This window comes from Arvicola amphibius, chromosome 4, assembly GCF_903992535.2.
Source record: "Arvicola amphibius chromosome 4, mArvAmp1.2, whole genome shotgun sequence".
In the NCBI taxonomy this organism is placed as follows: domain Eukaryota; kingdom Metazoa; phylum Chordata; class Mammalia; order Rodentia; family Cricetidae; genus Arvicola; species Arvicola amphibius.
Window position 1 is genome coordinate 137914385 of NC_052050.1, and position 18771 is coordinate 137933155.

Sequence of the window (18771 nt, forward strand, 5' to 3'; positions counted from 1 at the left end):
CAATACAGGTGCGTCCAGAGCTACTGGAGCCATGGAGAAGTTGGATGCTGTCTCTCCTCTAGCTGGTCTGGTGTCTGCTCCTCTGGGAACTGGGAAGTCACAAGTAGTCAGTTATGCGACTGAGCCCATGATCAGAAAAAAGAGGGCCGTCTCAGGCTCCAAATTATTTCTTAGATAAGGCATTGTGCCCTAAACAAATGAGATTACTGGCCTGTGGGAGAGAAAACAGAAATGTCTGTCATTTGGGGATTTTAAAAACCATTGCCTTGTGCCAGATCAGCCTGCCAGCCATGTTTGCTGTTTCTCTATGCTGGGGTCCCTTCCTTCACAATGGCATATTAAGACAGCGTCGTTTTCAGTAGCCTGTCGAATTTGTACTTATTTTCTTTTCAACAGCATATTTGTTGAAAGGCTTACTTAAAGGAAATAAGTCAGGGTGTCAAACTGTGGACTCGGTATGACTTTTCAAAAGGAGTCTCCCTTTCTAAGCTAATTCTGGGTTGAGGTTAAAGTCTGAATGTGGAACATTGCCCACAGACTCACATTCCCATGTTGGTTTTTCAGGGGTGGACACTAATTTGAAAGTTTTGGAGCCTTTAGTAGGTGGGGGGGACCTAGCAGTCTGAAGAGGTTCTTATAGACCCATCCCTCCATCCTCTCTCTCTCTCTCTCTCTCTCTCTGTGTGTGTGTGTGTGTGTGTGTGTGTCTGCCTCTCTCTGTCTGTCTGTCTCTTTCTGCCTCTGTGTGTCTCTCTGTCTCTCTCTCTGCCTCTGTCTCTCTATCTCTGCCTCTGTCTGTCTGTCTCTCTCTCTGCCTCTACCTCTGTCTCTGTGTGTGTCTCTCTGCTCTCTGTCTCTCTCTCTCTCTGTGTCTCTCTCTGTCTCTGTCACTCTCTCTGTCTCTCTCTCTGTCTCTCTCTCTCTCTCTCTCTCTCTGTGTGTGTGTGTGTGTGTGTGTGTTTCCTGACTTCTGCTGTGTGAACAGCTCTTCCACACGTCACCCCCATGAACCCCACCGTATCCTCTCTAGCGTGCCCAGCTGAGACCCTCTCAAACTATGAACAAGGACGACACGGTCTTCCTTCCCATGGATTGTTTCTGTCACAGAGACACAATCATAACTCATACACAAGGCTGAGTCATCCGTGACCAAGATGTCTCCTGTGATGTTCGCCCTCTCCTGTGGAGGGAGGATGTTGTTCAAGCGGCTAGTTCTGACAGAATTTACAGGTCATTTCTTCTTGTGGATGGGAGATGTTTCAAAGGGCTTTTTCTATGGTTGAAATGCAGAGCCCAACATTAGTAAGATAGAACAAAGCTGTCTCCGGGTGAAACTGTGCCGCCGTGCAATCACGAAGCGGGGATGACTCATGGGCCAAGTTAAGTGATGCTGTATCCGCTTCCTTGGGCAGAATTCCCCACTCAGAACAGACCCTGGCTTCTCAGCGGCTTACCAGCAAGCTGGCCTTTCTTATCCAATGAATGTCCTCGGAGCTTTTATCTCATTAACATATGTAATCAAGCCCAACACACACACACTTTTTTTTTTAATTTCAAAGTGTTTATAATCTCTGAAACTTTCCTTCCATGTCTGGAAAACACCTGCTCAGGACCTCTTCCTGTCAGAGGGAAACTTTCTCTTCCGTGTCTCACTCCACAGAATCCTTACTAGGTCATTCCCTCTCCTCTCCGTGGGAATAGTATGGAAGAGCTGTATTCTGGAGCCTCGAAAGCAGCCCTTTAGGGCTAGCGAGATAGCCCAGTTTTTAAAGGCTGGGCTCATTACCAAACAGCAAATTAACCTTTTCCAACATGTTGGAGGCAGGGAGTATGAGTGCGGGGAGGCGGGAGGGGCAGGGAGTGGAGCTGGTTATGACTTACTGCACTGTGACCTCTGTTTATATTATACACGTACACATTTTTCTCACTAACAACTTGAGTTTCTATCATATTAAGTTCAACACTGTTTATAAGACAAATCATCAGTTTTTCCTTCCTCCCTCCCTCCCTTTCTTTCTTTCTTTCTTTCTTTCTTTCTTTCTTTCTTTCTTTCTTTCTTTCTTTATATATATATATATATATATATATATATATATATATATATATATATATATATATATTTAGGCGAGGTCTCACTGTGTAGCCCTGGCTAGCCCAGAACTCATTATGTACATCAGGCTGGCCTGGAACTCACCAGAGAGCTGCCTCTGCCTCCCAAGTGTTGGGATTAAAGGTGTACACCACCATGCTAGATATCCCTCCCCCACCCTTTTTTTTTTTTAAAAAAAAATTAATGAACAGATGAATCCGTGTAACAGCCAGGTTCCCTATACCTAATAATGTCTCCAGGATAAGACTAAGTTTCTGGATTCCATTTCTATATATGGAATGTACATAAAGATTTACCTATAGATCAATAGGTGGTGATTCAGCATTCAAACACAGGAAGCACTCTCCCTGAAAAGCAGTATTATCTGCTTCTCTGGTATTTTTCCAGAGTTTTCTCTTTCCTATATAAATAAGCAAATATGTTCACACACGAGAGGGGTGGGGCAGTTTCATTTGGGGCTAAAATTAAAAACAAAAATGAAGGCCGGAAATAAAGTTATCTTTTGGTTTGTACTGGAAATGGATCTACTTATGTTTTTATTTTGTGGGTGTGTACTGGGATGTCAGAGGTGGGGATGAAGCCGAGATTTCTGCCTTATCATTCACGAGTTTAAGGTCTTTTACTTCTGCTTCTTCCTGTTCAGAAACAGATATTCCCGTTTTCCTTTTTCTGACCCCAAACACTGATTACTCCCCTGACCCACTCCTGGATGGTAGGTTGGGCAGAGCTTTCAGGCAGGAAGCAGAAAGGCACAACAGACTGGAAAAGGACAGGAGGAGACAGCAGGCTGATGCCATCTTAGCAAGCTGCTCCCACTCCCTGAGATCCTCCCAGGCTCACAGAAGGCAAGTGTCCCCTCAAGAGAATGACTTTGACCTCACAGGGTACAATGTGCCTGTGACTCCTACCTCCATGCAGACTCACACCTCACTCTTCCGTTTCTCTGGCCAATGGCCCAGAGCATCCCAGGTGCCCTCTGTGCCCGTGTGTCTCCTCATTTCCCTCTGGGAGAAGGTGCTCTGTCGTAGTACGAAGGACTCAGCAAGTGTGGAACTTTCAGCCTATTAATTTGTGGTGATTTTAGTGGTGGCTGTAATTTACCCTCCTCTCCCTCTGAAGCTCCGTTTTAGTCAGGATCCAATGCACTTCCTCCTCCAGGTTTCCCTGGGCACCAAACCACAGACTTGCTGAGGAGGAAGGGCCATGGTGACGGCCCCCCTCTGGTCGTCTCTCTCCCCAGTCTGATACAGACTTTTCAGCCCTCAGCATCTCAGTCAGGAAACACGCTTGTTTTTTTTTTTGTTTTTGTTTTTTCTGAAAGATTAAAAAGTCCCGTGGCCAAGGTCATCTGTTGGTTTCTGCTGGTGTTTGTCATGTGGCTTCAAATACGGTGACTCACAGTCACAGGTCAGAATAAACCTACTTGCTATCATTTATTAGAAATGAGTTCCCACCGTGAAGAGGCTGACTGACTTGTGTAAATCATCCCTCTGGAGCCCGGGGCTGATGAAATCACACTGAATGACACGGTCCCGAAAACAGCCCAGGCTTGCTATTTTGGGGGTTCTTTGTGGCTTCTATTTGTTTTGCTTCCATGACAAGTCCTTTGCTAATGTCCTGGCTCTCAAATGAGGTGCGGAACGGTGGACGATGGATACAACTTTTCCATTCTTTCCCGCCCTGCTGGAAATGGGCTGTCATGAAGTCACCGGTAAAACAAAACAAAACAAAACAAAAATAAATAAATAAATAAATAAATAAAAACCTTGGTGGCGGGGAAGGAGCTAATGCTGGAAAATGGCACCTGAACAAAGCTAGCTTGGCCTTTTCTGTGGTGACCATTCTGGTGGTGGGTGGAATATTCTAGATGAACAGCTGAAGGTCTGTTGTACAGATGAGGCCCGCTGACCTCACCAGAGGAACTTCAAGGGCAACGCTCCCTGTCAAGACCTTGACTTTTGATTAAAGTTTCATAATCTTTTTTATTCTATTTACGCCAAGAAAGGTGCATAATAATCCAAGTCCCCAGAGAAGACTATCAATTTAGAATCTGAAATATAAGCCCCAATGCACCGTCAACAGCCTATTGACGACCTCATTTCCTCCCTGTGGGCTTGTGTGTGTGTGTGTGTGTGTGTGCACAGCCAATTATAACTTCTAGAAGGGCCTGGCGAAACTAGACTCAGGGGAGAAGGTGGCGGATTGCAAGTGTGCATCCAGTTTTATTTCCCCCTTCCGTATTCTCCAGTGCCTGCCTGCTTGTCTGTGTGTGCAGCAGACTTTCTCAAGCAACAGAAAAACAAAAGCTTTGCAGCTTCTTTCCTGGCTATTTGTTTCTGTTTTTCAGTAAGGATAGTAAACATATACATGCTAAAAAAATAAAATAAAAATAAAAATTCAACCAGAAATACAATGCAGTGAAAACAGAAACCGTGGTCCCAGCTTTGTCCCCAGTTCTCAAGTGGCTCCCCATGGTGGCCAATTTCCTATGCCTTCCTCCAAAGACAGTCTTCATGTGTAGTAACATGCACATGTAATGCTGCTTCTTCTCTCTCTCTCTCTCTCTCTCTCTCTCTCTCTCTCTCTCTCTCTCTCTCCCCCCTCTCTCTGATTTTCGAGACAGCGTTTCTCTGTATGTAGCTCTGGCTGGCCTTGAACTCACAGATGTCGTGAGGGCTGGGATTAAAGGTGTGCACCACCCTTGCCTGGTCACCTCCCGCTCTTTCTGTAGTCATACTCTGCCTTCACCTCCCTTTTTAATTTTTAAAAACCTGGTGTTATGTCTTGGACATCCTTCTGAAACAGGTATCTTATGTATGACCTTTGGCGAATACAAAACTGCCACCAAGGACGAAATGACGTACGGTCTATTTTTACCCTGCTGTGGCTGGTAAGGTATCTACCTTTTATGGGGAATCCCCTTGCACATGGCATGACCTTATCACCCAATTGGCTTTCTTCCTAAACACTGGCAGCTTTGCCTCCCACTCCTGTCTTTGTCCACCACTTTTTACCTCACCAGGAGCTCAATCAGGCTTTCGGTATCCCCACCCCACCCCACCCCTTCCCCTGGGTACGACGTAGTGCCCTGGGTTTTACTTAGACTCATCTCGGGAAGCTCTCCTCTGAGACAGGACCTACGCAGCCATGGTTAAATGTTAGCTTCCTTACAGCTAAATCTTTGGAGAGAATGATTTGTGTTATTTAAGGGTGTATCACACGTGCCTGAGTGTTTAACTAATAGGAGCATCCAAAGACTATGTGCCTTTTGATCAATTTGCATGGCAATGAATTCTGTCACCTTCTGTCTTTATTGCTGTAAGAAAATACCATGACCAAGGCAACTTACCAAAGAAAATGTTTAATTGGGCTTGTGGTTTCAGAGGGTCAGATGCCATGATGGCGGAGCAAGGCGTGGCGGTAGGAACAGCCAGCAGAGAACACACATCTTGATCCACAGCCGGGGGCAGAGGGGACATTGGGGATAGCTGGAGTCATTTCAAACTTCAAAGCCTACCACTACTGACACACCTTCTCCAACAAGGCCACATCCCCTAATCCTTCTCAAACAATTCCACCTGGGAGGCAGGTATTCAAATGTGAGCCTATGGGGGTCATTCTCATGGAAACCAGCACACCATGCTTTTATATCTGGGACATATGTCATTAGTTAAAAAATAATTGAATAAAATCTCATTCCTCTTTGGTGCCCCCACCCCCGCTGTGGCTGGTCAGTGACTGCTTCTACATTGCGCTCTCTCTCTCTCTCTCTCTCTCTCTCTCTCTCTCTCTCTCTCTCTCTCTCTCTCTGTGTGTGTGTGTGTGTGTGTGTGTGTGTGTGTGTGTGTATGCGTATGTGTGTGTGTCTGTGTGTAAGAGAGGGAAAGGGCCCATGTGTGCATGTCAGACTTGTTAAGATTTTGAATGATAGAACTTCTGCTGCTATCATGGAAGTTACTTAGAAGTGAAAAAAAAAGCACACATCTGTGATGCGTCCCCACTGGCAATTCCTTATTAGTCACATTGATGCAGACACCAACTTCCTGTACCCAGGGGTGTCTCATAGCTGTGTGTCACTGTGTCCCATGATGTAGAGAGCCTGCGCTGTCTAGGCTTAGCCCTATCAACTTCTCGCCTTCTGGAAGAATTCTGATGAAGAAGGTGAACCCTTCAGAGCGTCTAAGCAGTCTGAGCCCCTTCCTTCGATGGGTTCTGGATCCAGGCTCTGTTTACTCTGCTATCTCGTTTCTGACTTACTGAGGTCACCTCTACTCCTTCTACGCGGAAGGAGAAGGAGGGAAAGGTCACGGGAGGCTGCTGCCTGGCAGGCATCTGTGCACTAGACCAGGTCCAGGTGGTTTCAGCGGGCATTCTTCTCCCCAGGGTTCCAGTGTCTGGACAAATTACAAGGGAGCCTGGGAAATACAGCTTCTGGTTGAGCTTCTGCTCCTAGCAGATCTGGCTCCTCACTGAACACCGGTTCACCTTTCTTTTAGCACCATGGTCATTATGGCTTCACAGATGTAGTTCCTGTATGAACTATCTATTAAATGGTGGCCGCTTGCAGAAGACATCAATATGTTTGTTATATTGGATAAAGATATTGAAGCCCAAGTTACATTCATTTAGTAAATTTTAGTATTGGGATTCAAATTCTGATCAATCTGATTCTAAGATCTAGTAATCTTAATTTTGTATGTTACACTACTTCGGTAAAACTGGCAAATCTGAGTCACTAATAACCAAACGGAAGTCAGTGTCTGCCTTTATTTTTCTTGGGTTTTTATACAGCAGCACTGAAGAAAAGGCCCAGGGTTCTAAGTAGTTTTGAGAACTGTCAGATTCCCCTTAGCCACTTCTGTCTCAATTATCTAGAATCTGAACTAGCTTCATTTATTTTCAAGATACAGTGACCATTCAGAGATGATTCCCACATGTTTATCTTCAACCCCAAAGCATCATCTCGGTTTCAACTCCTAGTTTTGACTTAACCGACCATCGGCATCCTTAATCCTAATCCATCCGCATCCCTAATCCCTAATCCATTGGCAATCCTAATCCCAAACCCAAAGCACTGACTTTATATCCCCAAGACTTACACCTTCAGATAGCTTTGTCAACAGCCTGCCAGCTTTGACCAGCTTAGCAAATGTGGGTGTCTGGCACTTCTCTTTCTCTTCTCCCCCACCCCCAGTGCTGGGGTTTGAACCCCCAGCCCCTTGAATGTCAGGCGAATGTATTACCACCAAGCTCTATCCTTAGCTCAGACCTTTGTTTTTCCACTGCTGCTAGCTTCTTAAAGATTAAGTCCACAGCTACTTTGCATGTTTTCTAGACGGGCCAAATGTCACCACTCCAGCCTATAGGGCTGAGGGACTATTTTGAGACAGTGATGATCACCTCAAGGAAACACCCCTCCCCTGTGAGTCTTCTCTTCTCACTTTCTGTTTGATATTGAGAAGGTGGGTCAACTTTCAACCATGCTCATCCTTGGCCACTCTGGCAGGGCCTGATTCATATTAACTCACTCATGGAGACATTGCTATACACAAAAATAATCCCATGGGCCTCACATATTCCATTCCTCTTCTTCTTCTTTACCTCCCTCCCCTTCTTTCTCTTCCATGTTTTTTTTTTGTTTTTTGTTTTTTGTTTTTTTTTTTTTTTTTTTGAGATGTGAGTTCACTGTATGGTCCAGGTTGGAATGGAACAGTCCCTCATCTTTTCCAAGCTTTGCCAGTGCAGGGATTCTTATCTTCTGCTTCCTTCCTCCCTTCCCTCCTCACCAAAATAGTTTATTCTGAGCCACGAAAGAAGTTATAGCCACTTAGTTTTTCCTTCCCCTATCCCAGGCACTGTTAATAAGAAACCATCTTTTTCTGGGGCGGGAGTGGCAATGGCTCAGCAGTAAAGAGAGCTTGGTGCTCTTGTAGAAGACCAGAGTTCAGTTTCCAGCACCCAAGTCAGATTACAGTGCTAGTGGATCTAGAGTCCTATTCTGACTTTCACATGCACAGGACACACACACACACACGCACACACACATGCACACACACAGAGAGAGAGAGAATGAGAGAGAGAATGTCAGAACATCTTGTGAGTACGCAGTAAGGCAATATTTTTATTTTATAGATGGGGGCAGGAGAGCAGTGACCCTAGAGAGGCTGCCAAGCCAAGCTACTTCAACAAACAGAATGCTTTCCTCTGTATGTTTCTATCTATAGCCCCAGCTCTTGTTGAAGGACTATGTCTGCCTTGTGTGCTTCTGTATGCCTATAGTGCCATTCCCGATAACACTGTCGTCCTCTGGCTATAATATGCTGCCTTGATACGGGTCTAAAAGCAACGGTTCTGCCCAGGACATCTCAGCCTCGGAGCCCGCAAAACCTTTTTTCTCTATAAGTTAATTCTCTTTGGTATTTTGTGACAGCGAGGGAGCGCTAATACGGTGTTTATCACCCCCTGTTCTGGAGCTCCCATCCTGCCCATCGCAGCTGCCCAAACACTAGGATGGAGCTGCTCCTGTCTTCCGTGCAGCTGATTGCACTGGAATTATTATAAACAATTTGAAGTGGAAGTGACCCACATTTTTCTGGTTGTTTGTTTATGATTCATTGGCTGGAACTACCTGCTCCTAACTAAAAGGTAAGGGGCTATTACCATTCAATAATGGGCAAAAGAGGAATAGACAAAGGCGTATTGAACAGATGGCACTAGTGAATTCCACACGATCTCGGAGCCAAATGACAGGGTCTATATAAGTCTGCCCGTTATCACAAGAGGCAATGGGTGGCCACTGGTGATTGCTGGGCTTCGTGTGCCCTCCGCTCACTACACTTGCTTCTCATCAGGAGTTCATTCCCAGTGGTAACTGAAGGAGGCCCCTGGGCCTTGTCAGAAGGAATACCATGTCTAATTCTGAGCCCTTTTAAAATGTCAGGGTGACTTCTTCCTGCCCAGAGCCTTCCAGTCTTGTAGGACTCTCAATAAAGAAGGATGGCTTAGGGCACTGTTCTCTGAGTAAGAGGATAGAAACTTGAGAAATTTTATCATTTGGGTGTGCTCAGGCTTATCCTAATTCTTAAGTAGTGACTAGCATTCCTCCAATCCCTCCTTTGCTTTTGCTTTGCAGGCGTGTCTGGCTTGGAGAGCTGAACCTCAGCAGCTGAGGCCCAGGCAGGTGAGGTATGAGCGTCTCTATTGCTAACTGAGGGTCAGGGTCAGTTCATGGCTCTTCATTTGAAGTGGGCCCATGGTGAAGGTTAGCCGGCATCTTGCTGATGATGTGTCCATCATCCTTTGAACAGGCATGATAAGAGTCTAGAAAACAAACCAAAGCATCCTGCTTGTAAAAGGGGCTGAAGGTGAACCAGAGGAGAGAGTGGGCCTCTTCCTTGCTTATTGAAGTGGACTTTAGTTTCTTGTTGCTGTAAATTGAAGGGCTTAAAGTCTGCTCCAATCGTTTTTACAGAAAGCAAAACACAAAACAAACAAAAAACAAGCAAACAAACAAACAAACAAAAACGGGGGTTGGAAAAATGGCTCAGAGATTAAAAGTACTCGCTGCCCTTGTAGAGGACCTGGGTTCGGTTCCCATTACAACATTGGGCAGCTCCTCACCCACTTCTGACCTCCTCCAGCAACAGCAAGTTCATGGTTATACTTACAAACATACACACACACACACACACACACACACACACACACACACACACACCACGCACACACACACACCCCAAATAAAAATAAAATTTAAAAATGACAACCAAAAGGCAGGAATATCTAATTCCTCTCTTAGTACTTGAAATCACGGGATATTTGCCTTGGGTTGAAATATACAGATAAAATTAAAATGTCCCAGGAATTCAGTTACTTCCGATACTAATCGTCCATTGTCTGTGAGTGTCAAGGTGATAGCCCTTCAGGCATTTCCAGGGATAGGTGTGACGTGGAGATGGGAAGTAAGCTGAGAGATAAGGGGTGAGTGAGATCATCACAAATGTCAAGAAGGGTCTTGAGGACATTATCTCAGTTTCCCTCCCTCTGCATATCACCTCAGAAATGATTGGTATGTCATCTCCTGTAGGCAGGAGCACACCTTCTTAGATAACTTGTGAACTGATAGAATTTGAGATTGACAAGGAGAGTTCTACTCTGTCTAGACAGTCCAAAGCACAGTGGCTAATAGCCCAGGCCTGGAAGGAAGAAAAGCAGTGACTTGGAACAGTTTAGACTTGTGTCCTCTGGTAGAGCTGTCTTTACCTACATCAGAGGCTGCAGTGAGTGACCAGGTTGCCTTTTCTGTGACATGTAGATTAATTACGTTTGTCGCTATCCTTTATATACCTGGGGCCACTGAAAGTAAATGTGACTGGTCAGCTGACATTAAAAGTACACCTGGTCATTCTGCACATGTGTCAAAAAGCCAACAGCTTAATACGAGATGATAGGATGCCCTCACGCTCAGTCAAGGTAAAGCTCTAAAACTTATTCATTGAGTATTTGTTGTACGTTACCCTTCTTCCCAAAATTCAAAATAGTCTCTAAAATAGTATGCAACTGAGGTCACACAGGCTACCATCTCTGTCATTACCGCTTGTCTTCGTATTTGTACTAAATAGCATCGTTTCTGGTGCAACTGCGCGAGAGGACGCCAAGTGTTTTCCGAAAGGATTCTTTGGTTTTTTGAGACAGGGTTTCTCTGTAGCTTTGGAACCTGTCCTGGAGCTAGCTTTTGTAGACCAGGCTGGCCTCGAACTCACAGAGACCCGCCTGCCTCTGCCTCCCGAGGGCTGGGATTAAAGGTGTTTGCCACCACCACCTGGCTCAAGTCTTTACTTTTTTGAAGAGTGGACTTATCAAGTATTGATAAAGAAGTGAGGTAGCTGGAACTTTTGTATTTTGCTGGTGGGAGTGCATAACGGTATACCTAAGTGGATACACTTTGACAAAGAGCTTGGCAAATTCTGGGAAATGAAACATAGACAGTTGTACGAGCCGGCAAGTCCATCCCTGCACGCTGCTCTGTGGGAAATGACACCATAGGCCTACTGTAAGACCTGTATGAAAATGCTCATCGCAGCTTTCGCGATAGTACACGCAAAGTGGAAACAATGCAAATCTCCTTCAGATTCATAAACTGTGATCTATCCACGTGATGGAAAGTCACTGAATAAAAAGGAAGAATGGCCACTGACGTCTGAATGAACCCCAGAGTGTCACCCTGAGTGGCAAAGAACCAAGCAGAAAGGCTGCATTCTGTAGAGATTCGTTTACGTGATATTCTGATAATGGTTTTAGGAAAAAGGAACAGATCAATGTAGTAGCTGGGCACTTAAGGAAGGATATTAGCCACAAAAGGGCAAAGGGGATATTTTTGGGTAGGAGAAATGTTTTATGTATAGATTTTGGTGGGAGTATATGATTGCAATTACTGCAATTCCTTAATTGAGTGGTTTATTGCATGCAAATTAGACTTCCTAAAAGTGCTGAGTGGGGGCGGTGCAGGCCTTTCATCCCAGCACTCAGGAGGCAGAGGCAGGAGGATCTCTGTGAGTTTGAGGCCAGTCTGGTCTACAGAGCTAATTCCAGTACAGTCAAGGACTACAAATAGAAAACCTATCTCGAAAAAAAAAAAAAAAAAACGTTATATGCAAATTCAGTGAACCTGGTTTTTTTTTTTTTTTTTTTTTTTAAGAGTGAAACCATTTTACTGTGGTGGTTTAAATGAGCAATGTCCCCCAGAGGCTCATATACTTAAGCACTTGGTCCCCAGTTGGTAGCACTGTTTGGAGAGGTTCTGGAGCTTTTCGCTGTGTCCTTGCTGGAGGAAAGCCACCCTGGGTGCTGGCTTCGAGGCTTTGTAGCCTGGCTCCCTTTCCTCATCTCTCTGGGCTTCCTGTATGGGGATAGAAATGTGACCGACCAGTCCTGTTCCTTCTTCCATGCTCTCCCAGGCTGCTCCCATTCCTCCCTTACCCTGATGGAGTCTCTGCAAGCCAAGAAGCACGCTCTCCTTTAAGTTGTTCTGGCTGTAGAATTTTATCACCACAGAAGAAAAATAGCAAATAAATTTGCAAACTTTTCTTTTAATAAAAAAAAATTTTTTTTTGTCAGATCTCACAAATGTACCTCTATGCCCCCTCTAAAAGGGCAGGAGGAGTCGTAGGGGGTAATTCCTTCTAATTCTTTTAACCAAATACCAGAGCATCTCCATATGGCAATCTTAGCTACGGTAGTTCCATATCAGGTTTCTTCCGTTGTCATTATTACTCCAGGGTAAGAGGATTTAGCTTTCTCCTCTCTGCCCCACAGAAGACATACTATCTATCTTGTCCTGCCTACTGTTGCTCCAGTCACGGTTTTCTAAGACTGTCAGGCATGTTTGATGTCACTATGAAATAGCTGTGGCGTGGCGATGCTGATTGACGGCGGAGCCCCGTGAAGTACCCGCTTTCCCCTGTGTGTGGAGCAGCGTCTGCGGTCAGCTCATCCGGAGCTTAGAAGACTAATGGCAGCAATGGAACCAGTTTACAGCACACTCCTGACTCAAGACTTAAATTCTGCACTGGCTCCTCCTCCCGTCCTTCGTTGTTTTGTCTGTCTGTCTGTCTGTCTGTCTGTTTTGAGTCAGGGCCTGACCTCAAACTTGCTAATACTAAGAATGACCTTGAACTCCGGATCCGCTGGCCTGTGTCTCCAAGGGCTGGGATTAAGAGTGAGTCCATACCAGGCTCGATGTTTGCTTTCTATTTCCTTTACTTTCTACCACAGATAAATACATCGTTCTCATGACTCCTGTTTATTGTAGCAGGTCGAGGAAACAGTTCTGTTTTGGTGGAGTGGAGGATTCAGAGCGTCTAGGCCCTTGCCAGCCTGTTTCCCACTCTTCTCTGCCATTTCCTTTGGACTGGATTTCTTATGAATGGTAGTTAGCTCCCACCCACCATTATCCCACTGTAACAATCACCAGGATTCTTCTATTTTTGTTTCATTCACTTGGACTCCCTGTATTTTGAGAATTATTTTGTTTCATTGGCATCTTGCCATTTGGTTCGTGACAATACAAATATGACTCTCTCTGTAACATACACGCCATGCCGTTATCACACTTGGATAGTTGATGCCCAGCCTAAGGAAACATTCACTCTTCGTTCACTGTTGCCAGTGATCATCTCTTCATCATGTTTCCTCTCTATTCTTTAGGATGCACCCCCTTCCCCCCTCCACACACACCAAAGGACACTGCTTCAAATGAACAGTAAATTCAGCTATTAAATTTTCCAATTTGTCAATCGCATTAGGATGCAGGATTCTGGGGCTTGAGGTTTCTTATCATCATTTCTCCTGGTGCCTAACTGTCTCCTTCAATAATTATTCACGGGGTGGAGCTCTGATGATTAAATCTCCTCCTCCCTCTGGCTGCCTCACCCCCTTAGGTGGGCAGTTCTTTTCTTTATGAGACAGAGTCTGATTGACGGATTAGCTTTAATGGCAAAAGGATCCCACTGGCCCTGAAAGTGAAGTTGTCTTCATTAGCGTTTGTTGAAAAGAGACCCAGCCGCAGGCAGGGATTTGTGTGCTCTTTCTCTGAGTGTTCTCAGAACAGATTAAGACGGAGGTAAGACTCGCACCTGAACACCTAGCTCTTCCATTTACGTCTCTGTTAACAGCTGTGTGGTCATCCAGCTGCACTGACAGGCCAGTTGATTTGATGTCTCATTTCTGAAGGTTCTCTTTCCCCGGAGAAGCCATCTACCCTGGATATACTTTTTAGGTACTATTGTTGAGGCAGGCTTCATGCTCAAAACCCCCCAGGGGTTATTTTTGCTGAATGGCAATTAAACTTCTGCTTTTCTGCCCAGCTCAGATCTCCTCCTAGAACAAGAAATAAGTACACACGGAAGTGTTAATGCGAAGGAGACAAAGTGGCATTAGGAAGCAAGAGGATGACAGGCAAGGAGGCCTGGTCCTTGGACCCAAAATATATAGCAGCCAGAGTCCAGGACCCCTGACTGGGAGGTGGAGAGAACTTGGCTCACGTTGAATGCCAACTGGCTATGTGAGCCAGAGGCAGCCGCTCAAATTGCAAGATACCCAGGTTGTAAGATGGCCTGCCTGGAAGATTGTTTCCAAGAGTAATAGAAACATGGCAAATTGGGAAGTAAATATTATTATCATTTTACTTTTTAGGGTGTAATTCTCACCGCTGTATGCTTGATCCCACAGTAAATGAAGATATTCTGAACTTTGCATCTCTTGGTCATGGCATATATATATACATATATATGTGTGTTATATATATGTTTTATATATATGTTATATATATACACACACATATATATGTACAAAATTAATTTAGTGTTAACAAATGCACTATTTTATGCTTAAGAATCCATTTAGATGTTAATACACGTTTTCTTTAAATGGGTCTCAGTGGAAAGCTCACCTTTAGCTCAACGAGCGTGCCCTAAGGGGGACGGGGCCTAGTGGGATTCATCTCTACTAATGGAATAATTAACAGAATGTACTTAAGGCTGAGAATGGAATGATTAAGAAAATCCAGGACCCAAGCTCCTGACAATCAAATCTAAGTTTTCCAAGCCGGTGTTGGTGAGTAACACTCGGTTGGTTTCACGTCCACGTTACCAGCCTGGGGCAGGTGAGGGGATGGCAGACCATAAGGCGACATGTTGGCATGGTGAGGCTGGAGAGCAAGCGCCTGGAAGAAGTCTATTTAGAAAGAGTGACAGGCCGGGCCTGGAGCTTTGCACTAAGGTATTGCTTTTTGCCCAGGGTGCAAGAGGCCTCAGGTTCCATCCCAGCACTACAGGAAAGGGTGGGTGAGGGGAGCTATTCAACACTGATTTATTCTCAGAAACCAGAATGTTGAAGTTTTCCAACCCTGAGTGTTAGACAGGGCAATAATGGACATGAGGTCAGACTTCTGCCAGGTCTGGTTCTCCTGAAGCTGGGAGTCCTAGGGAGTTTTCCAAGTTGTCATCTCTGAATGGACAAAGCAGGTCACCTGGGTTTAGGAAGTGAATTTAATAAAGATAGAATCCAAGTCACCCATTCAAGATCGAAATGTGTGTTACATAGGAAGGAATCATTGATAGGTTTGTTAGGTAGCTATTATTTTGCTAACATTTACATCACTGTGAAGCCCAGAAGTGTTGGGACCATTGGGAGCAAATTGCAGAATATACTTTGTAGGTGGATGTTTCTTTCCTGCCTGCCAGTTCCCAGATAACCAACATGGAGACTTAATATGAATTATAAATGTTCAGTCAATAGCTCAGGCTTATTACTAGCTAAGTTTTGCATTTAAACTAACCCATATTTCTTATTTACCCTCTGCCACGTGCCTTGAGACTTGTTATCTCATTTTCTTCATGTTCTGCTTCCTTTGCATCTGGATGGTATCTTCTCTGACTCTGCCTGTCTTCTTCCCAGAATTCTCTCTTCCCCGAAAATCCTGCCTATCTCTTGGTCAATATGCTTTTTATTAACGATAAGAACAACACATTTTCACAGTGTACAGTAGGATTATTCCACAGAAATATTTGCTTAGTATACATGCAAATACACCATATTTAGAACCCTGGGATTTCAGTATTAGTTTTCATTAGTATCAGGTTAGCTCAGTTTGCTTCTGGCCTTTGAGAAGGGACAAAATGGACAAAATGAGTTTTTAAAAGTATATAGAAGAAGGATCCTAAATTGTAAGAGTTACTTTGTATAAAAGCTGTGATTAGAGATGACCTATTTGCCAGGAATATAGAAATCATTAGAAAAACAGCTGTGCTATATTAAGGTCAGTAGGAAAAAAAATCCAAAGCCATGCAGTTATTTGCAAGGTGAACCAGGCCATGACTGGCTTTGAAAAAGACCTAGCAGAAAGAAATTGAATTAGAGAGGCTTATGAAGGGACCTTGGTGAGAACAGGGCTTCTCAAACTGCCACATGCAGTGACTTACCTGGGGACCATGATTAAAAAAAAACTGGTCAGGTGTGAGGCAAGGCCTATGATAATGGCAGGGAGGTGGCTGGTCCTCTCAGGCTGGGAGCAGGGAGAACTGTGCAGGTTGTTTGCAAACACTGTGCCATTTTACACAAGGGACATGAGCACCTGCAGCTCTGAGTGTCTACAGTTCTCACAGATGATGAGGGATGGGATGGCTCCTGCATTAAGTATGGAGTGGCGAGAACTGAAAATAGCACCAGGCAGGGGGTTTAGGCTATGATAATTACCGGGGTGGAGAAGGGGAGGAGGGTGGGGGTTAGTTAGTCTAAGGAGGTTCCTTTGTATGGATTTTCCACCTCATTGTGTCTGCCTTCCTTCCTTCCTTCCTTCCTTCCTTCCTTCCTTCCTTCCTTCCTTCCTTCCATCCATTGATTTTTATTTAGCTCTACATTTTTCCCTGCTCCCCTTTCTGCCTCTCCCCTCCCCTTCAACGCTCTCCCAAGGTTCCCATGCTCCCGATTTTACTCAGGAGATCTTGTCTTTTTCTACTTCCCATGTAGATTAGATCCATGTATGTCTCTATTAGAGTCCTCATTGTTGTCTAGGTTCTCTGGGATTGTGAATTGTAGGCTGGGAGTTTCTCTCCATTAGTTTGATGTTGGCTGTTGGCTTGTTGTATATTGCCTTTATTATGTTTAGGTATGTTCCTTGTATCCCTGTTCTCTCCAAGACCTTTATCATCAAGGGATGTTGTATTTTGTTGAAAGCTTTTTCAGCATCTAATGAGATGATCATGTGGTTTTTATTTTTCAATTTGTTTATGTGGTGGATTATGTTGACAGATTTTCGTATATTGAACCATCCCTGCATCTCTGGGATGAAGCCGACTTGATCATGGTGAATTCAATTTGCCAGTATTTTATTTAGTATTTTTGTATCAATGTTCATGAGTGAAATTGGTCTGTAATTCTCTTTCTTAGTATTGTCTTCCTGTGGCTTGGGTGTCAGGGTAATTATAGCCTCATAAAAAAAAGTTTGGCAATGTTCCTTCTGTTTCTATTGTGAAGAACAATATGGGGAGTATTGGTATTAGTTCTTCTTTGAATATCTTGTAGAATTCTGAGCTAAAACCATCTGGTCCTGGGCTTTTTTTGGTTGGGAGACTTGATGACTTTTTATTTCTTCAGCAGTTATAGGTCTTTTAACGTGCCTTTCTTAACAAGAAGAGTAATAACTTTCTGGTAAGGGGAGGATTTTATAGCTTGCTTATAAGAAATAGGAAGAAGCAAGCAGGCAGTGTTGGCCCACATCTTTAATTCTAGCACTCAGGAGGCAGAGGCAGGGGCAACTCTGTGATCAAGGTCAGCCTGGTCTACAAAGCAAGTTCTAGGACGGTTACACAGAGAAACCCCTTCTTGAAAAACAAGCAAACAAACGACAAAAGAAGAATGAAAAGAAGAACCCAAGGTGACTTTGCACCTACAATTTTGTTTTGTTTTTTTCATTTTTTTTTTCAGACAGAATTTCTCTATGTAGCACTAGCTGACCTGAAAGTTGCTCTGTAAACCAGGCTGGCATCGAACTCACAGAAATCTGCCTGCCTCTGCCTCCTGAGTGTTGGGATTAAAGGTGTGCACCAGTACAGCTGTTTCCCCCAAATATTTTTGATCAGCAGTTGATTAAGTAAACCACACCTATATTTTTTAAGTGCTTCTAATTCATAATGCCAGAGTGGCATGGCTGACCACATGGGATCTGGAACTCACTATCTGCTTCTACCAGGTTCTGAACAGCTGATTTGCACGCCCCCTCCCTGCACGCACACTTAAGTTCTCTTTCTTTTTTCACATGTGAAATTCTTCTTTTCTCTTTTAGCTGAGTGTGTTTCCCAACTTCCATGCCCCAAACTCCAGATGTCTCTGAAAATGTTCAAAACTGGCTGGTCCCTTGTAAATTGGTAGAGACAGACACATAATTCTAGATATCAGATGCACTGAGAACATTAGCATCAGCCCTGCTAGGATTCCCATTTCACTGAAAAACCTTGGAACCTCAGTTCTCTGGCAGCATGGCAGGACATGGAAGAGACCATAGGCACTAACCGCCCCCCCCCCCATAATCCAGATTTGAGGAGCAATTTGGGGAAAGAGGAAAGGAAGAAAATTTAAAAAAAAAGCCATAATCCTTCAGGAGGGAGCAATAGAAGAAAAGGTAAATTAAATAATCATTTACCCTGCAATACATGAATCTGGGCAAAATTCCAACTGTACTATGACTTCTTTGGTTCCTGGGTGCCCGTGTCCTCCCATGTTGTGCTGTGGTCTTGGTGAGCACAAAGGAATCTTTGAGTAAAGGTACAAAGCTGATGATCTCTAAGGCAAGGAGGTGTGGGAGTCCACACTGTCTTGCCTTAGAGATGCCATTGGCCTACAGTGGAGCTGTAGGCTAACTGGGTCTCAGTGCGCATCGCTCTTGGGCCGGGACCTACAGCTCATCAGTAGAACACTTGCCAACATATATGAAGGCCAGGGTTCTGTGCCCAGCACTGAAAAACCAACCAACCACAACAAAAAGAGTCTTTGTTCATGACTGCATTTTTATCACTTTAAAGAATTCTCATCTCTTATTCATCAAAAGCTCTGATAGGGGGATACTGATATGTTTGTGAATTAAGTTGGCAGAAGTGAAGACTAAA